The sequence below is a fragment of the Anoplophora glabripennis genome, unplaced genomic scaffold (genome assembly GCF_000390285.2).
Source record: "Anoplophora glabripennis isolate ALB-LARVAE unplaced genomic scaffold, Agla_2.0 scaffold24, whole genome shotgun sequence".
Classification (NCBI taxonomy): domain Eukaryota; kingdom Metazoa; phylum Arthropoda; class Insecta; order Coleoptera; family Cerambycidae; genus Anoplophora; species Anoplophora glabripennis.
In genome coordinates this window covers 521,086-547,493 of record NW_019416404.1, presented here as the reverse complement: position 1 = coordinate 547,493, position 26,408 = coordinate 521,086, and the positions used below count along the sequence as shown (strand labels likewise).

The 26,408-nt window shown below is 32.4% G+C and overlaps 1 long non-coding RNA gene across 1 annotated transcript in view; it reads right to left on the bottom strand.

Moving 5' to 3' along the window:
- Positions 1-18,650: 18,650 nt before the first annotated feature.
- Positions 18,651-26,408, bottom strand: part of LOC108910867 — a 31,164-nt gene continuing 23,406 nt past the window's right edge. The window contains exon 3 of the long non-coding RNA XR_001964479.1: positions 18,651-18,945. This is a non-coding gene — a long non-coding RNA (uncharacterized LOC108910867). The remainder of the gene's footprint in view (positions 18,946-26,408) is intronic.

The following is a 26,408-nucleotide window of genomic DNA, read 5'->3' as shown; positions in this document are numbered from 1 at the left end:
GTTACAGTACACCTCCTTCAACTATTCCTTAGATCATTTCGTTTTGTCCGGGTCCGAGAACAGTTATAGCAAAAATAGGGGGCTAACTTTGTAAGTCGCGCCATTTCCACCCCCGGACCGGACAAGTAAATTTGTGGGTGAAATTTGGTTGTAGTACAATCATAGATGATCATAGAATTGTTAGATATTTATTTTTATTAATTTAGTTTTGGGGGCTAACTTTGGGGGCTAACTACACTCAAGTGCTTCAAAAATAATAATTTTAATTCTAATATACTATTTATATATCATATGTAGAATATTAAAATATATGTATCGTGTCACGAAGACATTTTTGGAATGGATATACAGGCTGTTACAAATTCGCTTCTCACTACAGGGATCTCGGAAACGGTAAGAGGTACGAAGTAGCTTAAATGAGGGCAAAGAGTAACTGTGCGTTATCAGGGGACCAACATTATGCCTCTAAAAAATCAGGGCTAACATGTTCTCGAAATATTTGAAAAAAACGAAATTTTGGAAATCCTTTTTTGTTTCATTTCAGCCCTGATATTGAAAAAAGAAGAACACTTTCTCATAGCCACTTTTTGCTCTCTATTAAATGCATAATCAATTTTTATATGTAACGTTTCGTCTTTCCAGGACCATCATCAACTTCATTTTTCTAAATAGGTACGACCATAGAAATTTTATTACATTTTTTACAAGCCTTCATGACCCCCAATACTGTCTCAGCCCGGACCAGATTCAGACGTTTTGTCTCGAAAAATTCATCTTCAGTGTATTCGTTCCAAATTTATCTAAACTTTTTATTTAGATTTCTTTGTTTATCATTATCGTACACTGTAAGTGTCGTTAAACCCTGTGAAATCCATATAGTTATTTAAACTATTACCATCACTTGTTCATACATAACTCAATAAGTATTATCAAAATTAAAACATTACCTATTACAATTTTAATTTTATTATGACAAATTAATTCTTAAAAATGCATATGAACAACCAAAACACCAACTGAATATTATTCTTCAAACAATTTCAGTAAATGTTCAAAAACATTTTCGCTTTGGAAAAGGTTGAAAATGAAGTTGAGCGTAATATTATCGGAATTTATTATATCTGTAACCGCAACTTTGAAATAGCATGTAAGATGTATTTGTATGAATATCCTGAAAAAAATAGATCGAAATTTGTTTGAATTTTGAGCACTCGAGAAGCCTAGAAATAACTGGACACGGGAATAAAACTCTAATATTGTTTTATTTTAATGAGTGGTGGTAATAGTTTAAATAACTATGTGGAATTCACAGGGACTAACGACACTTAAGAGTGTACGATAATTCAATAAACAAAGAAATCTAAATAAAGTGTTTAGATTTTGGAACGAATAAACTGAAGACGAATTTTTCGAGACAAAACGTCTGAATCTGGTTCGGGCTGAGGCAGTACAGTATTGGGGATCATGAAGGCTTGCAAAAAACTTAATAAAATTTCCAGAGTCGTATTCAGAAGAATGAAGTTGATGATGATCTTGGAGAGACGAAACGTTACATATAAAAATTGATTATGCCATTCGATAGAGGGCAAAAAGTGGCCATCAGAAAGTTTTCTTCTTTTTCAATACCACCTCAAAGAAGGCTGAAATGAAACAAAAATGGATTTCCAAAATTTCGTTTATTTTTCAAATATTTCGAAAACTAATCATGTTACTCTTGATGTTTTAGAGGCATAATGTTGGTCCCCTGATTACGCAACTTTGCCCCCATTTAAGCTAGTTTGTATCTCTTACCGTTTTCGAGATCTGTGTAGTGGGAAGCGAATTTGTAACAGCCTGTATACACATACACTACCGGAAAAAATTAAAGGAATAAAAAATTTTCATGAATTTTTTACTGATTTTTCCGTTTTGAAGGTTTAAATCTCTAGTTTTAAGATCTTTATAAAAATCATTTTTTTTAACTACGGTCACCGAGCAATCAAAAGAAATACCTCGAAAAAAAAATTTCCAAAATTTTGTTTCATCATTGACAAATTCGAAAAAAGTGCAAAAAATTTTTGTCATGTTTTGTAAATAACCTCTGTTCTGATTCAGTTTGAGTCGATGCAGTCCTAAAAAGAAAAATTTTTGGAATTTTTTTTTCAGGAGGTAATTCATTTGATTGCTTCATAACCGTAACTGAAAAACATTTTTTGTCTAAAGATCCTGAAACTAGAGACTTAAAGCCTCAAAACACTTTTATATTTATCTCAATATGACCATTTTTCACGTAGATACAGAATTTCGAAAATCACTAAAAAATTCATGAAAATTTGTTGTTCCTTTAATTTTTTCCAGTAGTGTATTATCAAGTAATAAGGACATCATGTAATATATTTGTTAAGATAGTTTAGCCTTTCGAGATATCTCATTCATATTTTAAACCTAGGGTAAACTTTTTAGATCTAGGATATCTGGACACTAAATTTGGTTTAAAAACACCCAGCCTAAAAACTAAATGCAACAATATTATACTGCATACTGCTGGTTAATAGCTAAAACTTTTTCCTACTTACAAAATATTGGATTAAATCTGTTAATAATATCCATTAGCTTCAAACTAATGTGGAGAGTTAGAACTTTATTGAAAACCGCTTGAAATAATAAAAAATTTGGTATTTTCCAGTCTAAAGGAGCATGGTTAAACGCTGCTTGAAAAGATATGATTTGTTAAATAAGGCGTAAATTTTTTTCTAGTAAACGACCGCATCTGCAGACCGCAATATAAAAATATCCTCAAATCCATTTTGTGGTTCTGTAAAATTAGAATTAGTGATAAATATTAAAATTTACGTTCACCGACAAAATAGAGTACGCACTGAGCTACGTAATAAGTTACTCATTGAAATAAATTCTAAGTAGAGCCACAATGGTCAGTCATACAGTACGACTAATTGAACAATTTGTCTCTGCCATTTTTTTCGCATAAAAATGCGAATATCGTTCTAACATAAACCAGCCTTTATTCTGGTTGAGGACCAAGTCCGTTGAATCATTTACAAAGTTCAGGAGTCTTCATCTTGCAATTTTGAACTGATATTTGATCGTAGCCATTGTTCAGCTACAGAGTGTCAAAAGAAAACAGTTTTTAATATTTAATTTCTAAATCGGTTGAGATAACTTAGCAAATTCGGTGTGCATATTTAGCATGAGAGTAGGTCCGAAACAATAAGTTCCTAGCTTTAGAAACTTACAAATGGCGGAGGTGTGGGTATCATCGATTATTATTTGCCAAAAAAATAAATTTTGTTTACACTTTTTTATATTCCAAACATATTAACAACAAAATTGATTTATTTGATCAAGGGCATTTTTACACAGTTACTTAAGTTACTTAAACATATCTTAGGGAGGTCATGCAAAACAATAATAATAAGAAGCCATCATCTTATTTAATATTGTGTATTATTAAATTAAGCTTATTTTTAAAAAATATTAAGTTTTAATAGTGGCTTATGCATATTCGAATGCTTAAATGGTCAATATGGTTTACATTTATGGCCATGCAGATGGAAATGGTACTGATAGTCCATTAAAAAGTTGCATTTGGGGTTGCAAAAGTCAGAGCACGCAATTTTATTTTTTGGATGTCAAGAAGGGGTTAGTGTTAAGTTAAATCCATGTTTGTGGGGTCGCAACCCTTGTGCATCGGCCGCCATCTTGTAAACAGGGCTGCGAATGGTTGTTATACTACTACTTACTATATCGGGCAAACTATTCATCGCATAGAAAATTTGTAAATACATTTTTTGTTGCAAATTAAATTTTCTACAAATTTAGTTCCATAACTTTTAGTCGTAGAACCAAAAATAACAAAGTTATTAACGAAAATATATAAAAATTTGGGAACAAATTTTCTTTTGGTCGTTATAACTTTTTTTATGGCATTTTACAAAAAAATTACATCAGAGCATTTTGATAGAGGGGTTTTCAATGAATAATTTCCACTACAAACTTTCTTCAAATTTGATTTATTTATTAGGGTTTTACAGCGATGCGAAACTTACACTATTCTCCAGTACTAGTAAGTATAGATTAATATGAAAGATTAGGCATAGGAGGTGTCCTTCAAAGTTTTCTTCCAGTTGTGCTACTACGTGCGTGCGTGACGTATTTAATTGTGAAAAGTATTTTGAGTTTTGTGGGCACTATTTTGAATTTTGTGGACAAGAGGTGGGTTTCAGTGTCGACCAAGCAGAATCAGATGCAGATACCCTCATCGTTCGCTCCGCTCTTGCTGCATCCCAATCGTTCGACTGACAATCAGTCACTATTGTCGCCGGAGATATCGACATTCTTGTCTTGCTCACGGCATTTGGAAGAACACATTCAAATGTTTTTATGTGGTGGCAATAAAGATGATGATTCTCTCAACAGTCTTAGATATAAACGATTCGCTAAGTCAGTGACAAAGAATACATTTAATTTGTCTTCACTTCCTCCAACACAAGATACAGCCCGCTTGCACAGCCTCCGAGTCTATCATTAGGTCCAGTCGAGGCTCGGAAATTACAACGACCCTCAAGACTGGGTCTGGAAAAAGTATGGATAAATATTGATGCCTGTTCAAAGTTCAAAACCTCCAGCACCCTCTGAGCTTCTAAAGTTGATATTCTGCCGATGCAAAGGATACTGTGGAGCAATGTGTGGATGTCGGAAGGCAGGCCTCAAATTTTCTGCAGTTTGGCTGAATTGTTCTGGGGAGACATGCAGCAACATAATGGAGATATCAAAATTGATCGAGGAGAATGATTTTGAAGATGAACTGCCAACAATGACGCCACTTCATTCTTCATTCTTCCTCAACAATTCAATATCGGAAGCTCAACCAGATCCTGAGTCGCAGCCTGGCCCATCAAAGAGACTGATGACACAATAGATTGGGAAATATATTTCGAATTACACTAATTATTATGTCAGCTAGAATATGTCCGTGGATTCTGCCTACTAGGGATACGACGTAAAGAAAACGCGCCACCAGACTCTACCTCGTAGGGGGTGGGGAAAAGAGTCAATAACTAATTAACAACATTGCAATGTCAATCATTAAAATGTTTCTTATAAAAATAATGGAAATATGAGAGAAAACTATGCCTAATCATTCATATTAATGTATACTAGTACTGGAGAATAGTGTAAGTTTTGCGTCGCTGTAAAACCCTAATAAATAAATCAAATTTGAAAAAAGTTTGCAATGGAAATTATTCCTTGACAACCCCTGTATCAAAATGCTCTGATGTAATTTTTTTGTATAACGACCAAAAGAAAATTTGTTCCCAAATATTTATCTATTTTCGTTAATAACTTTGTTATTTTTGGTTCTACGACTAAAAGTTATGTTACCAAATTTGTAGAGAATTTAATTTGCAACAAAAAATGTACTTATAAATTTTCTATGCGATGAATAGTTTGCCCGATATAGTAAGTAGTAGTATAAAAACCATTCGCAGCCCTTTTTACAAGATGGCGGCCGATGCACAAGGGTTGCGACCCCACAAACATGGATTTAACTTTACACTAACCCCCTATTGACATCTAAAAAATAAAATCGCGTGCTCTGAGTTTTGCACGCTAAGCCCAAAAAAATGTAACATTTCAATGGACAATGTTCAGAAATGTTTTTCAATGTTTTTCAACAAATCTTGACGTGAATCATAAATTAGCTTGGTCCGTTCTGAAGCATCAACAGTTATAACTGTATCACATACAAAGGGTTCAAGCCTTACTACCGCCTCCTCACTTACAATTTTGCCACTGGATTTTGCAAAAAAATCTAACAAAACGTCGACTTTACCGCTGGCATATTGTTTACCGACGAAGCTAATTTTTCTAAAGATGCTATAATGAACTTCCACAATAAACACATTTGGTCTGATGAAAACCCTCATGTAATAATAGAATGTCAATTTCAACATCAGTTTTCTTTGAATGTATGAGTGGGTATTATTCTTGTTGTGCCTTACTTTTTACTAAGAACTTTAACCGGTGCCTCCTACAGACATTTTCTTGAAAACGTTTTACCTGAACTACTTGACGATGTTCTCGATGCGCTAAGAGAATGAATGTTGTTTATGCACGACAGAGCTCCTCCACATTTTAGTTTGACCGCTCGTGAATTTTTAAATGAAAGATTCGGTAATAACGTGATTGAACGGGGCACTCAAGAACCAGGTCAACGTTGGCCACCCATATCACCCGATATGAACCCTATTGATATTTTTGAATGGGGATATCTCAAGGTATTAGTTTGCAAAGTTCACATTGAATCTGAGGAGCTCCTGGAATTTTTGCACGTATTCGGGCAATTTCAAGAAAATATGGAGCATGTATTTCGGCTGAAGGTGGCACTTTCCAACATTTCCAATTTGTTATAATAAATCATAGTAGTAATAGTAATTCCATTGTTAATTAATTATTTTATTATTTTAAGTAATGTAATGAATATCGTAAAAATGCACTTGAACAAATAAATCAATTTTGTTGTTAATCAATTTGGAATACAAAAAAGTGTAGACAAAGAAACAAATAGTAAAGACAATACAATGGAGCATATGATAAGCTATTTTATCTGTAATATTATACAGTGATATATCGTATACAGTGATATACACGGTGATTCATTAACAATGGGAAAGTCGAAAGCTGAAGGTACTACACGTGAAATGGTGACCATTGGTGCAAACATGCCTTATCCGAAAGTTGATAGTTTCGGAAATACTGGGTGTTGAAAGTTAAAATTTTAAATCGTTTTTTTGCGATTATTCTGAAAATATGTAGGTTAGGAACTTGAAAATTTTTAAACATATATTTTCTAGGCGACGAATAAGATACGTGTTGTAATTTCAGCATTGCTCATAGAGGGCGCCACTTACGACCAATTTTACCGAAAATTTAGTTAATAACTTTTACTCTGTATATTTAACATGAAACTTGATTCAAAACCTGAAAGAGCTATCATTTTTCCATTAATTATATACTCTTGTTTCATTTCGGTATCTCGATCCGTTTTCGAGAAAAATCGATTTAACGAACACTATGTTTTGATAGTATGAGAAATTAAAAGCGAAACAAACCAAGTGTTTCTTCGTGTTATTACAACAATTAACAATAAAACAAATAAAATACGCAATTATGATTTACAGTAATTGTTCGAAGAATCCACCGTTGACACTGATACATTTTACACCTTTTCTGAGAGATCTTCGAGTTTGAAACAACATATTGGGATTGCGTCTGACTTCGTTGGCAGCGATTTATATTCTTTGCCACAACTCTTCACACGAGATTCTTTGTAAACTATATCTTTCATTCGAGACCAAATAGAAAAATCAAGAGGATTAAAGTCCGGACTTCTGGATGGCCAAACAAAAATGCTTAGATGGCCAATCCAGCGATTTGGAAAAACTGCATCTAAATATGCACGCACTGGCCAACCACATGTCTCTCCTTAAATAAAGTGGAACTTCTTCGAGCAGTGGAAGCATTTTTACTTGGCCACCCAGAAGTCCGGACTTCAATCCTCTTCATTTTTCTATTTGGAAGAATCTATTGGTTCGTGTGAAGAGTTGTGGCAAAGAATACAAATCGCTGCCAACGAAGTCAAACGCAATCCCAATATGTTGCTTCAAACTCGAAGATCTCTCAGAAAACGTTGTTTAAAGTGTGTAAATGTCAACGGTGGATTCTTCGAACACTGACTTTAAATCATTATTACAAATTTCATTTGTTTTATGGTTAACTGTTGTAATAACACGAAGAAACACTTGGTTTGTTTCGCTTTTAATTTCTCGTATTATCAAAACATAGTGTTTGTTAAATCGATTTTTCTCGAAAACGGATCGAGATACCGAAATGAAACGAGAGTACATAATTAATGGAAAAATGTTAGCTCTTTTAGGTTTTGAATCAAGTTTCATGTTAAATATACAGAGTAAAAAGTTATTAACTAAATTTTCGGTAAAATTGGTCGTAAGTGGCGCCCTCTATGAGCAATGCTGAAATTACAACGCGCATCTTATTTGTCGTCTAAAAAAATATAGTTTCACAAATTTTCAAGTTCCTAATCTACATATTTTCAGAATAATCGCAAAAAAACTAATTAAAATTTTAACTTTCAACACCCTGTATTTCCGAAACTATCAACTTTCGGATAAGGCATGGTTGCGCCAATAGTCACCATTTCACGTGTAGTATCTTAAGCTTTCGATTTTCCCATTGTTAATGAATCACCCTGTATATGTATACAGAATTTGGTTAAATTGTCACAAGTGGTTTAGAAATTAAAAATTAAAAACTGATTTTTTTTTTAATTTTTGACAAGCTGTTGCTGCAGAATAGTTGTCCTAAGACCCCACATTTATAATACAAGAAAATCCTTATTTTTGGCCACAGAATACGTCCTTGGATTTTTGGGCTCTACTTAAGAATCACCCTGTATATATGACGTTCAATCTCTAGTGGAACGACTAAAATAAATTCGTAACCAAACTTGTGTTATCTTTATCGTCTCAAATTTAAAAGAAAATACATACAATTTTGAGTGCCTAGGTATTGAAAAGCTCGGTTCAGAAAAAATATGAGCCACTGATGGTAATATATTTATCTTTAAGGAAAAATGGGATCGAAATAGTTTGTGTACACATTAAATGAATAGCAAAACAATATTAACGTCTCCCTTTCGATTTGCTATCACCCGTCATTTTTAGAGACTACAAAACTTGCAAAATTCTTATTGATATCAAATCAAATTGGTTATTGAAGATTTTAGTAGTTCTCATAACATTGAAACTAAATAAATGCTTTTAATAGATGTAAATTACTATTTCAAAAGATTTATCTAAGAAATCTCATTTTCGTTACCTTCAAATTGCAATTAATTAAATTATTATTCACTTTCTATTCTATCATTATTGTATTAAGCGTTAGCTAATATTGAGTATTTTGGCGAAACATTGATCCCATTATACGTCAATAACACTTTAACAAACAACTGCCTCGTACCATTGCATTGAGCTGATTAAGCTCTGACCCTGAACTTGAACAAAGTTCTCGACCACGCACTTGCATCCATTTATCTCATAAAATTTCTTCTCCAAGTCGAGACATCTAATGTAACACTTCTTATTCATGAGGTGAGCAAACGATATTGATATTCCTCATATCTCTCGTCTGGTCTATCTCAGTCTAATGTTTAAATACACCAAATATGTCTTTTCCTAGAACAGACGTGCCGTTTTGCTATCATGGTCGTAGTTCCATGATGAATTGCTAGTGTCTAATTTCCTGTTATTGTTTTTGAGAGTTTTCAATAAATCCGATATATATTTGCAATTTCAGCTTTTGTAAATTACCATTTACTAAAATTTGTTATTTCCTATTGTTAAATGCTCTTCTCTAAACAAGGTACGAATAACGTCACGAAAAAGTAAGTAAATATTATTGTCAGGTAATATGTTGTTTAGATAATGATTAGCTTCAGAGGGAAGTTGCTAAATAATTGCAAAGATATGAATAATAGAGCAAGGTTTTCCTGAAGTTAGTTTTCGTGTAAAAATAATCAAGTTTCATTTCATCATTGTTGTATGGATTTATGAGTTTTCTTCTTTAAGATGTGGAAAAGTAAATATTGTCTGTTAGTAGTTTCTTTTATTGTCATCGTAAATATCGATCACAAAACTCAAAGATAATAAACTACATATTCCTTACGTAAATTTTCAATTAATACATAAACATAAAGACGAAAAATGTTGTTTGACAGTCCTTACGCCCACTGGTTGCATCTCGGGATTGTCCTTGTCATCGTTCAGTAGAACTTCATATACACACCTAAATTTTAAATAGGTAATGGCCGAGGACATCTTAAGGACCTCAACAGAATTCGATTTAGTACGAATGCAAGGAACAGGTTATGCGGAGATGAAGACGAGGAACCCATACAAATGCTCCATCACTGTACCTGGTGCCAGCATTTCTGCCATCTCAAGACATCAGAGAGACCCCAGAGCTAGTGCTAGCCTTCCCAGGTAGCAAGGTCCTGTTTTAAACTCTGCTACTAGCGGCATGCACAATGGGTCATCAGACCTGCGATCCTGCGAATTACTTTACAACAAACATGGATAATGCGCTTCACTGAATATTATCACATAACTATGACTTTACTGTCCGGTTCCTGAGAGTATAGCAACAGGAAATATTGTACATGCCTTTCAGCTGTAACGGTTCATAAAAAATTTGGTGCAAACGGCACAATGAGTGAAGAGGATCAACCATGTGTACGGAAATACCGCGTTATTTTGGAAGATCATTTACTTACCTAGAACTGGGCCTGGCAAGCATCATGTTCGACCAGCGAGGCGAAGAAGAGTTCTGTTCTAATAAAATAGTTATGACTTGTAAACAAATCACTTGTAAATAGAGAGTTTATTGTACCGGCTAAATAATTTCAATGTTAACTAGGATTCTTTAATCCACGTGTAGCATATCAATCGTAACGTTAAAATATATGAGAACATTCGCTTTAATGGTTTTGAATAAATCAGTTGTTCCTTCCTAGGTTACAAAGAGATTTTTCAGGACACGTACTGATTTGTAATCGAAGTAAAAAAAAGTATGTATTTATCAGAATTTTACGATACACCTATTGTGGGTCGTGATTTAATGCGGATGGGAAACATTCGGATCACTAAGATATTTGAATATTTATTTGGTGACCTTCGGTTGCTACTTTTTTCCTTTTTTGGATCTGAATTAATCAAGAACAAAATATTATTATAACCTTTTGTCGACGTTTCGTAATTTCTATTACGACATTCCGAGCACTACCGTTAAACCATTTTTCTGTTTACTAGATATTGCTGGTATAATTCAATGTTTGTGGCACTAGTTAAAACTTATTTCGCTTTGGTATAAAGTTCATGAATTTTAAATTTCTTTAGAGGAACTACAAGATCAGTAAAGTTATGTAAGATAAAAACATTCAATAGTTAAACCTAAAAAATATCAATTGAACACCCCTATAATCCAATAAAAATTAAGTTTATTTGCAAAATAAACATCTTAGTAAACTTATTTAAGTTGCATACCTATGTTACGGTTTTATAAGTAAAAAAAAATGCAGTTGTAGAATAGAGAATATTAACCTTCCAGATTTTTCTATCGAAAAACGAAGTTAGAGTATAAATTCTCAACTTGCTATAGTCGACTAGAGATGATTTATTTTTTGACATTACATGCAAATCGAGTTGCTATGACAATTGCAAATACACTAAAATATTTTTTTTAAACATATTATGTTTATAAAATACAAAATAAACGTTTTGATAGAATAGAATAGAACAGAATAGGGTTTATTTACTAAAAACTACACAAAAACATAGTCATCAGTAAAAAGGCAAGTTTTCAAATAAACCATAAAACTTCATATAAGTGCACATGCACTGTTCATGAAGAAACCAGAAAAGATATAATAAAAAATATAAGAAAAAATAAAAAAATACAATTTAATATTGCACTTAAATTATCTTTAGAAACATAATAGTTATGACTACAATAAAAGTACATAAAATATACACATTATACAAAAATTTTTCCATTATGCATATGTAAAAAAAAGATTGGTCTAAAAAAAAAGTGGTTATTACGCAATATATGAAACTCCGATGACAGAAACTAAAACAATGTATTTTCATTTGTTTAATATCTAATATATATTTTAGGCATTTAAACCGGTATATTAATTTCCAATTTTTTTTTATTATATAATTTATTTGTGTATTCATAATTCCCAAATATTTTATCTTTCTTTCAGGTAATATGCGGAATTCATCATTTACTACCAATAGATCAAAAGTTGGAGCAGATGTGTCATATAAATAAAACGGTATGTAATAAGTTTTCTTTAAATTTAGAGTTAAGTATTTGCTGTCGAAGTAATTTTTAACTTTTTCTAGGTCTTTCTCTACTAAGACTTTCAGATCGTCCCAGCTTGATGATTTATTGAAAAGGACAGTATCGTCAGCGTAGCTTAAGATTGTGCTTTAGGTTTATATATTAAATTATTAGATATATTAACTTAATCAAATCAAATTATAATTAACTTTATTTAAATTATGAATGTGTTGTCTTTATTGATGTTATTTTTAAATAATTTAACATTAATCAATCGTTAGAGTATGACCTAGCGACTTGGTCAAGCAACGTTGATAGCGGTTAGTACTTAGATGGGTGACCATCCAAGGAAGGCTCGCGATGCTCGCCCATCTTCTAGTGGTTTGTATTTCGGTATTTACGGAAGCTATACAAATTTAGGCGAGGTTTGTATACCATCCCTCGGACAGGATGTGAAGCCGTTGGTCCCTTGTCTAAGCAATGTTAGTCAAGAAAAAGATCCCTACCCTTCGAAAAGTGAGGGTTTGGCAAAATTTCCAGGTTGGGGGTTGCTCATCTCCTGGCGTCGATGTAGAATAAAAAAAACAATCAATCTTCTTGAAAGGCATTTTTGCAATTATTTTGTCTTCCAATTATAACACCACACGTCTTGAGAATGTTCTGCTGAAGCTGCTTTATTTTTTTTATTTAATGTACACAATAATTGATCTGATGCTTCTCGTATGTTCTGAAATACGCTTTTTTAAATATCTATCTAGCCAATATAAACTTGGTTACATTTTGAAAATAAATAATATCTCTTAGAGTTATCTGTTTTAATTTTGGTAGTATATTTATAATAATATCGTTGTTAACAGTTACAGGAAATGCGTTATTTTATTATGTATAGTGCTAGATATTTTCTAGATCCTTAATACAGGGTGATTCACAAATGGTGACCAAAAATGCAACGCCACTGCTTTACGGTTTGGTTTCGTGATTCAATTTTCTACAAATTACTACTCTCCTTTATGTTTTTCGAAAAAGACCTGATTTTTAAGTAAAACGTAAAAAACCCACTGAAAACACTTTTACTTAAATGACATGACAAGCACTAATCATTAGGTTATTTATTCGAATAAAGAAATTAATAATATTAGTCCTCATTTTAAAAATTTTATTTGAGTAAATGCTCAAAAATACCTCCATTTCCACGAACACAGGCCCGACATTTTTAGTAACTAAAATGTAATTTGTTCGAAATTTATTGTTGCTTGAATCTGATGAAAAGCATTATTCTAACTGTTTAACTAACTAACAAACTGTTTAATTAACTAACTCTTTCTTCTAACTGCTCAAAATGTCAAAGTTGCTATCGCAGCCCACTATGTAAATTTAAGAAGCATTATATTCGATGATCGAAGTATGTTCCAGTTCATTTTTTAAGTTTTACTCGAAAATCAGGTTTTTTTCGAAAAACATAAAAGAGTGGTAATTTGTTACCGTAAAGCAGTGGCGTACTATTTTATTTAGAAAAATATGCCCCCGATACCCTGTATCTCCGCTACTGGAGCATGTAAATTTTAGGAAAAGCCCTCAGATTTTGGACAATGTTTACATAAATACATGTGCCCAATTTCAAATTATTTCACTTACTAGTTTTAAGTCATTTAAAAAAATTAAAATATTTTTTGAAATTTAACACCCTGTATCTTTTTGATGATTTAAGGGGTAAGAGAAAAAGAATGTTGAGGTTAATAATTGAAAAACCTTTCTAAAAAGTTGCCTTATAATAACCATCAATAATTAAAATACTTTCGGTAGTTCTAGGTTAAGGTTAAGAAATCATATTTTCTTATTTTGTTATTTTTTTCAATTGTGAATTGCAATTTTTGATCAAAATCGTTAAAAGCATTCAAAACATTTTCTGTGTTATCTTCAGAAACATAAGTATGTCATCAACATATTAAAAAATTGTAACAATTGGGAACTTTTTTATGCAGTTACTTTGTAATTCTGATATAACGATGCAAATAGAAAAAAGACGATTTCCCATTCGGGGACCATATTTTTTACTGTAACTGTTATCAAAAATGACTTGAAATATTTCCAGTAAATCCTCCATATTCAGTCTACATTTATCCTTTGTCAGTGACTCATGAATCTTTAACTAGTACCAAAACTGAATCCATAGGAACATTTTTAAATAAACAAACAACTTCCAAATAAACCAATATATAATATTTAGGTATCTTTATATTTTGTAACTGTTCAATAAGTTCAAATGAATCCTTATCATAAGAATCGTTTTCTCAGAACAAGTCTTAAGGAAGTACCATTCACACAACTGTTTAATGATTGCATTACTTTTATTCTGGATTTTGTTATATTTTTTTAATGTTACAAGCAAAAATAAATGATAATGTGCGTTCATTAGAATAATTTTAATAATACACACGCTAACATGTACACAAAGTCGTTCACTGAACTTTTTTAAACTCCTCTTGTTTCTTTTTTCCACGAACACATGTTGGAATCCTAAGACTTAATGAACCGAGCTTAAGAATGAGACATTAATCTGCCCTGAATGAAATGTCAACGGCTTGTTTCGTAAACTCCACACGTATATTTAGTCTTGAAAACCTTTTTGGCAGTTGCATTTATAGCACTTGTTGCAGATGCGTCCCGGCGTGGTGGCTTAAATTAGGACCATTTGGCACACTCAAAGCGATGATAAATTTTAATTTTACGATACCTACCGTAGTTAAAACTCGTGATAGTTCAATTTTATGCCATCTACTACGTATAATACGACGAAGTATTTTACAAACATATCAATAAAACTCATTTAAGTCTATTTTTATTACCGAAATCTAGACATTTTGAGGAAATTGCATAGTACGAAACATGCTTTTAAATTTTTGCATGGACTTTTAAGGTTTAATTTTGCATTACACTAAAAATAATTAAACTATCTTCAACGTTTATTATCTCTACACAGGAATTCGATGACCTCAGGCCACCAACGAAACTAAAAGTATTTTCGCCAAATACTTGCGTTTTTGACAATAAAATTGTTTAACGTCCAACAATGCCACATGCATCGTGATTGATTGAGACGTTTGACGATTACCATATATGAATAATCCATACGGCGCTTTACTTAAGTCTGTTTTTAACATGTAGCGGATGCCGCAAATTTCGATTTAATAGGAATACAGAGCTTAACAAGAAGTGTCTGCGTTCACTGAAAAAAATATGCAGTGTCCCAAGAGGCCCAGAACAGCAAAATTAATAATGAGTTTTGTTATTTTTTAACGTGTAAACAATGTTTACATTTACCCCCCCCCCCCCTACCTTCACAGTTCTCCCCATTTTTTTTATTGCACAGTATGGCTTGTGATACGTCATTAGAAAGATAATTTCATTTTCTTTATAGTAATATGGGTACACATGCCGCAAGTGACCCATTTTTAAGCATTACGTCAAGAGCGCCACCGGACGGACCAACCTTCCAGGAAGGGTCTACGGCGGGCTGGCGCCTGCGACCAGATCCGTATTCATATACCTACGACCGACTCCACACACAGGGACTCTCCAGCAAACAGTCCAACCGACAACATGCCTTTTTCTATACAACTTAGTTTTCAATAAAATATTTTATTATTACCGTTGAGAGAGCGTTTTATTTTTGCTGTACAGCGAAAGCAACCCTCAGTAATGTAAAGTTGTCTGGGAAATTTTAGAAAACAAAGGAGTTACAGCTATTTTTTAACTGAACCAACATTAAAACCCAATTCAAAGTGTTATTTAACTAAATAAAGTTTGTTGGGTAATAATCATGGAAATCATATTCGTCATTTTATAATAAAGTATCTTTGTCAAAAAAATATTCGATTAGTCAAATTTGTTCATTGAATGTAAAGATAAAATAATGGTTTTTGAAGATGAGAGGATATGGCGATCTCAAAACGTCATTCGATCAAGTAGTTCATTTATTTCAGTATACGTTTCCAAACAGAACGCCAGTATCAAAGTCAACTGTGTGCAGAACAATGCAAAGGTTTGAAGAAACTGGAACCGTGAAAGACAAGCCGATCAGGACGTCCAAAAACTGCAATTAATGACAATAACGCTGTTGAAGCATTGCAAAGTTTTGTGGAAGATTATCATACTTCTGTGCGTAAAGCTGCTAGAGAACATGATACCAATAGTAGGTCATCTATTTGTCGAATATTAAAAACAAACTCTTATAAACCTTACGAAATACATTTACAGCGAGAGTTAAGTGAAGATGATTATGATCGAAGGCTGGATTTCTGTGAAACAATAATGACAAAAGTTGACCAAGACCCTAACTTTATATTTAATATTTGATTTCCGACGAATGTACTTTTACTGTTAATGGTTTAGTCAATCGTCACAATTTGATGTACTGGAGTGTCAGAATCCCCATTGGATGAGAGAAGAACACACCCAGAGACCTCAAAAAATAAATACGTGGACTGGTATTATTGGTACTACCATTATTGGTCCGTTTGTAATTGATGGGAACATAAATGGCCAAAATTACGAACAAATATTACGCAATCAACTTGTACCTGCTATACAAAACTAATACATTAATTTTGACAGAATATGGTTCCAGCAGGACGGTACAACACCTCATTTTGCTATTGGAGTTCGGCAATTCCTGGATCAAATGTCTCCGGATAGATGGGTTCTGAGAAGGAAGGGGTGCTATCGAATGGCCAGCACGCTCTCCTGATATAACACCTCTATATTGTGCTTCTTCTGGGGGCATTTAAAAACTTATTTTTATAAAACAAAGTCATTAAATATAGACGACTTGAGGAACAGAATATTTGAGGAATAGCAACAAATTACTAGAGGAACTTTAACAAACGTGATGACGTCGTTTTACTATACAGCGCTATCCAAGAAGTTTGCACCATATGGGAAAAAACTTTATGTATAAATTTAATAAATTCCTTCGATTGTCAGTTGTCTCTGCATGTCGTCAAATCAAAATAGCGCCCATCGAACTTCATAAAACGTTTGTTATATGCGAGAGGCAGACGAAAACTGTAAAACGGCCTAAGACTAAAGTACCCTAGGGGAAAATGTCTACACGTCAAAAACTGACAAAAGTATATCTGAACTACCTAAAATTCACTATTACTCTTCGTATAAGATGGTTAGATTTACTTGTTACAAAGATTGTGTGCCCAATGTGCAAACAAGACAGAAAAAATAAATTACAACTTAATTTACACATTGCGTTTTAAATCGTTAATTTACTAAAAATCATGTTATTTGAAATATGTATACATAAGGTACCATATTAGAAGACTTTTTTTTCAATTACTATGTGTTAATTATTATTGTTCTTTTTTAATAAAACTGTTTGCAAAAATATATTGTGTTATTTGTTTATCAAAATAGACTCCATAATTATTCAACAAAACTATTAATATTTGAAAATTATCTATTTTTGTATTACAATATTTTTTCAAAATGGGTCCCATATTAGGCTACTTTCCCATATTATTCGAGATAGTATTTCTTTTTCCTCAAGTTTCCAGTCAAATTTGAAAACCTGCACTACTAATTCACAGTAATTGAACTGTAATAGTGAGTAATGCTCTTAAAATGTTCAATTAGAAGCTTCTAACTATTATTTCTATCAAGAAATCTCTGTGGAAAACTTTGTTCTGAAACAATACTACTCTGTTGGAAAATTTGCTCTTTTTAAAATAGTGTAACGACATGTGCTGAATCACAATTAAAAATGTCTATTTAGATGGTAGATTAGAATTTTGCGGAACAATCATAATTTCCCATCACAGTAAGTAATAATTAATTGTTTGTGACTAACAGTTCTGTTACACATATTTTATTTTCTTGATAAATTAATTAAAAAGTAATTAGCATTTTTGAGGCATGATCTGATTACTTGATGGGTTTAAGCAGTTATCAATGAATTGGGGCAAAGCCGTTGCACAATAAAAATTTCTCATTCATTCCTAGTAGATGGATTGATAGAATTGAAACAATAGAGTGACAAGCAGGGTATCAGAATTACCTGCCCACATTTATTTGGTTCATTTTGTATAGTTAAAACTAAATTTGTGGTTTTGAGAGATGAACATTTCGCGAACTGGAAATATTGTTAGACAATAATCTTTATTTATTAAAGCTATTTCAGGTTATTATTCTGTACTAGGAAAAGTATTAGTTTTACACTTGCCAAAAGTAACAATTTTTAGATTGCAAAATATTGTTACACTTAAAGACAGACTTCTTGCAAGTGGTATTTAATATTGTTACACATAATCAAAGACTTGAAATAATATAAATATAAACAGCCTGTACACAAGACACTTTATTTTACTGATTTCTAGTTTCTATTCGGAATTTCGATATTTCCTTCTTTAATATTATAATCTATGCGTATCATGTTTCTCGAAATTAATTCATTTTTAACGAACTTAGTAATAATTGAATCTGTACTAGTAATTTTAATTACTGTTATACTCAATACGTCAATTGCTTCAAGGTTAATCCATACCATTACAAATAATCGTTTGAAAAAGTTCCTCTATATAGCGTGGTCTCATATCCTCCATAAATTTTAAAATTTTGTCGGTCTCTTTAGCTTCTTCTACGAAAATTCATCAATTTATATTAATTATTAAGTATAAATGGTTTCTATGTCATAATAATAAATAGTTTAAGTGGTTTTATTTATTATGAAACAATATGTGAGATGTAACAACTTATAAACAAATTAAAACATCTTTTTATTTAAGTATTTTAAGAATATTTTCTTCTAGAGTTGATAGTTTTCTATTCTGTCCACTCGTTTAACCATATGAATTTTATCCAGTAGTATATACACCATTCCTTATAAAAAGACTGCGTGTTATTTGGCACTTGGTGTTGGCACAAACCCACATAAAAAGATTCCAATCTGAAGATCTACGTAGCCATTGCAATGCTCCGTTGTCTTCTGCAAAAGTTTGATCAAAACAGGGTTATCTAAAATAGAAATAGACAATAAGCAACATAACTGGCACTAATAATACTATTACTATTTTTAAAGCAATATACATGGTGTAACTTTGAGTGGGGTCATATTTATACGGAAGCTACCTTTGACGTTTACAAACACGTAGGTATCAATAGTTTATTTATTCAAATGGCGTGGTGAAAACTTCGCTTTGTTTTTAACCTTTTTTTAGTAATTTTTATACCACGCCCCTGAACAAACCAGTGTGACTTCAAACAAAGGCACAAAAAATTTCCACTTATAAATGTTTGTAGACTAAATAATTTTAAAAAATATTTCATATCTATCAGATTAAATTTTTTATAAATTTTTTACGGTATTTATTTTTTGTAAAACAGCAAAAATAAATATTTTATTTACAATTAGTAACGTACCTACGTACATATATTAGTTAATACTTAATAAATCATGTGAAAATTTTTAATTTTTCAAAACTTTTTTTTATGTTCGTCGCTTCCTTCACACTGACATTAGAAAGATATGGTGAGTTTAAAATAACACGTCCTTCTCATATGAGAAGAAGAAGTTTCAGATTCATATGACATTTGAACAGAGGGTGGCAGAAAAACAAACAGATAAAAACATTTAGTCATTCAGACAAGAAAATAGACAAAATTACCGACGGAAAGGCAGGTAGAAAGGCAGGATGTCAGGTAAATGGACAAAGAGAAAATACAGGCGGACGATAAATACAGACCAACAAGCAAACAAACAGGTGTGAGGGCATAAACAGACAAAAGTAGGCAGGTGAGCATTCGTAAAAATTTTTTCCAACTCTTTTCACCTCCTATTTTTACTTTAACCTTCAAACGACCTTAAACGTGAAGTGATAGAGGTCAACCGATATCGGATTCAAACTTACCGACACAATAAACCTACGTATGAATTTTTTCAGATTCTTTCAGCCACCTTTTCTGAGTTTGACCTTCAGATGACCTTGAACCTGACGTGATAAAGCTTAACCGACTTCGGCATCGGAACCAGCAACCGCGAAAACCCCTGGATACCTAGGTAGAGTTCGATGTTTTTTTCAAACTAAATGTTGACCTGTGTTATAATGCGCGTTTTTCAAATAGAAACATTGTTTTAAAATAATGCATTATTAGATACCTTTTACAGCTTGTTACAACTGCAATGTGTTATGTACCGTTGTCATTTCAAAAACTTAGGACACGCATCATGCGTGTAATAAAATTTAATCTAAAAAAATGTTTTGTTTTGAATCCTTGATTGCTACCCGGGAAATAAAATGATATTTAATTAACCATAATTATTTATTTTTGAACTTTAAACTTGTCGGTATGTGCAGTAGCTGACATGCATTCAAACAATGCTGTTCCACTGCATTGGTTCAGATATATAACATCGGAAACGCGGAAGTATTACGTTTTGGATCGCCATTGAATTACAACTAGTGTGACTGCTATTTACTTCCCATATGGTTTAGGTTGTTACTAAAAGGTTAATAAAACTATACCAAAATTTAATAACGCTGTTCTTGGAAACTATTGATGTGTAATAATACCTTTATATAGCCATGATCAATATAAAAATAATCTTGGAATAAGCCTTCTCATTTCGTATAAAACTGGCTATAATTACAAAGTTTTGTGACAAATCCGAAACTTTCATTTTTATTCCAGGACTTCTTAGAACAATGTGGTACCTAAGCCTAACAGTCAATTCAAAGGTAAACGTTAATGTAGCATAAAATTGAACGCTTTTAAGGGCGCCATATTCTTTAAATAGTGTTTTCCACAAAGACAAATAATTTCAAACATTTAATAACTGAATAATCTAAAGCTTAGGTTCTAATCTAAATAATAGTAATGTTATGTCATGCCATCTGGGAATTTTCAAAGACGCCGCAGTAAAACGAATAAACAGGTGCAAAGAACGATCAAACCATCAAGGTTTTAGGTACTGAAATCTACGAAAATACTAACTGTTTTATATATAACTCCACATGCAAGTATTCTTATAACATTTACTTGCTTAGTACTTATATAAAAGCTTAGTAGTTATATAAAATGGTTTACTTTTATTTATAAGTACGTGAAAATAATTCTTAAAATGTGGGGTTAGGATAACAGCAAACGCATGTTTTACAAACGCTTTGTTTTTAGCTATTATTTTATTTGAGTAAATTTAAACAAAACACCAAGGATTTTGTTTTTGTGCTTACTTTTGTTCTACATGTTTTACTTTTCAAGATTTCAGTACCTAAAAACGCCAGAAATTTGACTATTTCTCGGCCAGGGATATGGCCACCTTAACGTAGGTATATAAAATACAAGGTGTAAGGTTTAAGAATACTTTTTTCGAACAAATAAAGTCTGAAATGAGACTTTGTGCATAATATGTGAATAAAAACATATATGTTATTATTAGCTCTCGCATTCTTTTACTCTATTCAATTTTTTTTTAACTTCAAGTAGTGTTCTTTAATATCTGAAGGTATAATAGAGTCCTTTTTAATTCAGTTTAAAATTATTTTATTTTGTTTCTTACTAGTATTCGGCTATTATGCCAACATCAAGGAAGGAACTACAATACACAAAAAAAACAAACTTCGACATATAAACGAACAAAAGTAAAACAAAAATTTTTTCAAATTATCGTAAAAAATAAAGTTAAAACAACTGCATTCATACAATAAAAAATATTAATATAATCAGTGTTCCAAAATTCACGCAAGAAGTAATTTTAATAGAAAACATAGGTTTTAAAATAAAAATTGTAAATTTTTTATTGATTCATAAAGTAATACAGTATAGGGTTATGTATGGAATAGCACATCGGGTAAATGGCCTCCACCGCTTTGTTGAAATTTTCCATGACATTTTTGCATAAATACTGCTGAATTTCGTTAATACAGCGGTCAATTTCCTCCTTCAGGACGTGTGTAGTCGGGGGTTTGTTGGCATAAACCTTAAAATTTAAAAAAATCGAAGGAAAAAGTCCAACGGCATTAAATCGCATGATCTGGGCGGTCAATTCGGATCACCAAAACGGCAAATTACACGACCAGGAAATGAGTCATGCAGCAATTGAACCGTTTCACGGGCTGTATGGCATGTTGCACCGTCGCACATGTCGCCTACATCCATATCTTGGAATTTAGGCACAAAAAACTGGATTATCATGTTGCGATAGCGAGCACCATTAAATATCATTGTCTAACCAGCCGCATTTTTTAAGAAGATTGGTCCGATGATGCCTCCAGCCCAAAATCCACACCAGACACGTTGTTGATGTATTTGTTTCTCAACAACCACTTGTGGATTTTTTGAACCCCAGATGCGACAATTTTCGATTAGCGAAGCCACAAAGATGAAAATGAGCCCCATCACTGATTTTGTTGGGAAAATCAGCATCCACTTGTTCCATAATCCATCCAACGAACGTTCGCTCTGCGTCGTCAGTAGGCTTCAGTTCTCGAGACAACTGAACTTTGTAAGCGTGCATGAACATGCAAATCTTTCGTGAGAATACGCTGAAGAAAGAGCTTCTCGAAACGCCCAATTCTTGACCACGGTGCCGATTTGATATTCCTGAACTCTCAGCAACACTCTCACGAACTTCTTCGATGTGTTGTGTTGAACGACAGCCAGAGTGTTTAAGATCACTAATTAATCCAGTCTCCCTGAATTTTTCAATTCACTCTTGATGAAGTTAAATCACTACTCCGACCATATTTTGTACGAAAATTACGAACTATAACTGACAAATCTATGTCTTCTGTGTGGGGTTAGACATCTGCTACATCCTAGATATAATGTGTGTGACAGTTTGTTTGTCGTTCTTGTAACGCAAATTTCATTTTGAAAGAAAATAATCATGATCTCTTGACTTTTTACACAGTTTTTACCAACCTAGTAGAAATGTAAAGATGATACATGTATTTAGAACTGTTACATTAAAAACGAGAACTTCAAGGGCAGATGATATAATGGGAAAAATTTATTACATTGATACAAGAAAAAGGTTCTTCCATTTTTAACACTTTGTACTGTTACACCCCGTATATCTTGGGATTAAAACCAATCCAAAACAATTTACTAGATACCTAAAGATTATTTAATAGCATAAAAAACTTCTAAAGGAGAAAGAAATTTGTAAATAGTAAAATTCATTGAAAAAACTAAAAATATTTTATTAAAAAGATTTATGAACATATGAATGTGAAAAATGGCAGAAGAAGACTACTGAAAGTGGTAAAATATGGATGAAACATATTTTAATCTACACCAACACATCGCCAAAAAATTTGGGAATAGATGCTTAATGAAAAATTGAGTCAATATCGTAAAAATAATTTTTGTAAAATTCTTATAGCTTCCGAGAAAAGAATTATTGAAGTTTAGTATTTTCAACCTCTACATCGCTAGGTGACTGTAGTTTCTAGCGTCAGTGGCCCACATGACCCCAGTCGATTCCAATTATTGAAATCCGATAGTTTTCTCGTTATTGGGAGAGTGTTTACGTTAATTTTTCAAGTGTCAAAAATGGCTTACTTGTATAGCAACACGGAGTTGATGGATATCGTTTTAATTTATGATGAAGCAAGACAACACTTCTGTTATGGTGAGGCATTTGTGTTATGGCAAAGCAAGATAACATTTGTATTAGTTCGTACAAACTGGGTAATTCGGACCCAAATGTGTTTACACGTCAGTGGACAAAATTTTGAACAGTTGTTGTAACATCAGGTATGTCAAATTATTCTATTACCTTCCCCCTTATTCTTGGGGAAGAAATTCTTTCAATTTTTGGTCCGTTCATTTTTTATTGCACATTGTCGCCGTGCCGGTCGCCTACTGCAGGCTCTGCCTTAGGCAAGGTCAGGTTTTACAGGGAACCAGTGCCGTACAGAAGTGTATTTTCAAATCATTTTCGAATTGCCTTTTGTTTTTTTTTTACAAAATTGTATTTGTAAAAGTCTCCTGTACATTCAAAAATTTTTTTGAATAAGTCCTTGATCACCCTGTGTACTACTGCATCAAAGATATCTTTTTGTAAATAGAATTTAATTAATTATAGAAATTATTAAAATACAATGTAGCTCATTATGAATCAGAATACCTCTCTAAATATTTTTTGGTGCCGCCTAATTTGAATGAAAGTATAGGTACTGGTTGAGCTAATCATAACGATGATTTAATTGAAAATTCATGGCCTGTTATGATTTCTTGGAAAGCGATTTTTCAGAAATTCACACTGGAAAATGTTTTATTAGAATCTGGCCTCAGTTCCTCGTCAGCTTAAAATGGAGAGTATTTTTTTATACAGAATTACAGTTTTATATTTATCAATACTCTATTTGATTTAAAAATTATTGGAAGCATTGGGAATTTATTAATCAGTAATGGCTAGTTTTTCATCATCTTCAGGCATTTCCAATGCTTCCTAGATGTTTAAACTGAAATGGAAATTTAATAAATTTAAATCTTTCAACCTGTATAAAAAATTATAAATTGGGAAAACTATTAAATTATACTATGATGATATTAATTAAGTTTCACAGCAAAACTTGTAAATCAATAATTTTCCGAAAAATCGCTTCGAAAAAAATGGATTTCAACTGAATTACCGCAATAGCACAACGAATTTAATATTGTTCCGAAAAAAAATTATTCGAATCGTATGTCAGAAATACATTTAAGAGAAGGTTTTTCGCACCACTTTTTCGGGAAAATTTGAAAATAGTTTAATAGTTTTTTTCAACGAGTATATAATTAAGTCTGCCACAATAAATAATTGATTGTGTGTCATGCAGTCAACAATGAAAGAGCCACAATATTTTGAAATAAACTATAACCGAGCAGCTCCACAAAAGAAGCACCGAATTGTCTCTTATATGGACTCCAAACATTTCAGCAGCTCAATTGTTTTACGTGATTCATAACGATTACCTTGCAAATTAGTTACAATAAGGTGATCATTACTGCAGATCGTTATCTGCCGATTAATTCTCTATCCACAATACCGATTAAACGACATTGATGAGTGTGTGCAGGAAGGTGAATAAAGAGTATTTCCTATTTTTATTTGTTTTTGCAGAAACACCGCTTTATTTATATTCGGTATGCAAAGTCTCCAAGCTCTGCGGTTTATAAGTTCGACTTATCGATAAGTAAATCTCATCGTTGTCACCTGTTAGATTTTCTGTTGAATCATCGGGACATAATACCTCGGACGATTTTTGGGTAGGTCTTTTGGATTACTATGTGTTTTATTTGTTATATTTTGCTGTATTAGCCACAAAGCCATTTGAATAAGAAGTCGCTTTTGTCATCGGGATGCGACACGTGGAACTGTTTCACCAAAAACAAAGGCTAAGGGTATTTGTCATATCGAGAATGAGAGGAATCCTGTACTGCCTTTTTTGAATTTATTAAAATTCAAAGCACACCGAGATGCACGAGACCCCACCTAAACGAATCAGCAAAATTATTTTAATATATGTAATTTCAGGGTCAATAGAACCATAAATATTATTGTTGCTGCATTCGACATTCACAGTTACATACTTTGTAATATACTTATAATGTTTCGTATTTGGAGATTATCTTTAGCCAGAAAATGTCACAGAAAGGGAACTGTGAGCTAAGCTTAAATAAAATTACTAGGTTTGGACAGCGTAAATCAAGACACCCGTAATTGGCGTCGTAAGATGTATCAGTGCAGTATCAGCGTTGCTATTTTATTTATTTAAATCAGTTGTTAAAAAACAAACCATAGAAAATAATGTAGCAAAATATATTGCTTTTGTATGGTTTAGCGACGGTGACGTGTTATTTTAAAGTGACTATATTTTTTTACTGACCAAAGCGCCAAATATTAAAAAATACATATTGTTTCCAAAAAAATATATTATTTTACGTGATTTATTAAATATTAAAATATTTTTACTCAGATATGTTACTAATCTGCAGTTTAGTTGAACTATGCAACTGTCACAACATAGTGTAGATTGAGACGCATTTAGAAAAATTAAAACAGGTAATATTAAAAACGAAATAATGTATCTTTTTCTTCTTTTTGCTCTTATTCAATCATTTCAGCAGTCAATCGGTGCTACACATATTAAGTTAATCCAAAATAAACAAAACCACAAAATTAAACATTGGACAGTTTAAATTTAAGAAGAATGCAATCCTGTTCCGAACGCTTACAAAGGACAACGGAGGTAAGCCTCCGCTGTTCAGTTAACGTCGTATTGCCGTCTCTAAAAAGCCACTACTGCTAGTTGACTTCACACCTGGTATGATATGATATTGTATACAGGGTGGTCCAAATTTTAATAGACAAACTTCGGGAAAGTACTAAACAGCAAAATTAACATCACTTTGCTTTATGAACATAGGCGCAAAAAGCCACCGTTTGTGAGATACAGGGTGTTGAAATTAACAAAAATAAAACAATTTTT